The sequence below is a fragment of the Octopus bimaculoides genome, chromosome 2 (assembly GCF_001194135.2).
Source record: "Octopus bimaculoides isolate UCB-OBI-ISO-001 chromosome 2, ASM119413v2, whole genome shotgun sequence".
Classification (NCBI taxonomy): domain Eukaryota; kingdom Metazoa; phylum Mollusca; class Cephalopoda; order Octopoda; family Octopodidae; genus Octopus; species Octopus bimaculoides.
The window spans coordinates 944,623-945,722 of NC_068982.1; the positions used below are offsets into that span (position 1 = coordinate 944,623).

At 35.5% G+C, this 1,100-nt stretch overlaps 1 protein-coding gene across 1 annotated transcript in view; it reads left to right on the forward strand.

Moving 5' to 3' along the window:
• LOC106879778 (substance-K receptor) overlaps positions 1-1,100 on the forward strand; it is a 317,536-nt gene that overhangs the window by 67,473 nt on the left and 248,963 nt on the right. The window lies entirely within an intron of this gene.

The following is a 1,100-nucleotide window of genomic DNA, read 5'->3' on the forward strand; positions in this document are numbered from 1 at the left end:
ATATATATATATATATATATATATATACATAGATGCATATATAAATACGTTAAGTATTGAATATCGAAAGAAGTGGTACTCAGTAGCATAGTAGTTTAAGCATTGCTTGAGCAGCACTTTCTTAACCAGTCCTTGTAGTATGGCTCTCTTGCGCCAACTGACCTGTTGAGTCCATAGGTCGACATGCTTTTGTTCTGTTGTTGGGGAATTGGGCTATTTTTTCGAAATGTGCCCTTCTAGATCCGCCTTAAGGGGTGGGAACATGCCCTCCTCGGGGATTGTTTAGCTTAATAGTAAATTACAAGTCCAGCCTCTTCCCTGATTATGACTAATCGTTTAGAAGTGTCTGATGAGAGGATAAATTGATTATCACTCACTGAAGAGTACAACATCTACACAGCCTTTGGGCCTATGTATGTACATGCGTATGTATGAGCGTGTGTGTGTTTATAATGTAATGCAGCGGTTGCAAGTTGCTTTTCAGCCTTCCGTTGTCCATTAAGGTCCAATCAAGTTCATTATGCTTCTACGATTCTATATTTGTCATCTTGTTTCGAAACCTACGCAAATGGCAATACGCACATAGAAATATTACTGTTCTTGTTCTTGCTGCCGATTGCACTAAGTAATAAATTAACTTAGGTGAAAATCTCTTGGTTGTCACTTTACAGAATCTTCAATATTAAACTAAAATGTCTTATTTGGGGAAATTTGATTTAACAAGCAAGATATATCTGTAGAGTTTTAGACCATGTTTGATTTCACATGTGAACAGTTTCAAGCTAAAGAGATGAGATTTACTGTCAACACACAAATACATTCGATCGATACTGATGTTTTGCAAAGAAGTATTTATGGCAGTTGTAATATTCCATATGGCTGGTCGTCTCTTGGAATAGTTTTTGTTGGTCTTCCATTTGCCTTTCTTGCCATTATTGACGTTGCTGTTTTATAATCTGTTTATTTAACAAACATTTCAGAACTAAAATCTGAATAACACACGCACTACCCATTCACACCCACACACACGCAGTTACATACATATATACATATGCACACACACGCATATATATATATATATATATATATATATATATATA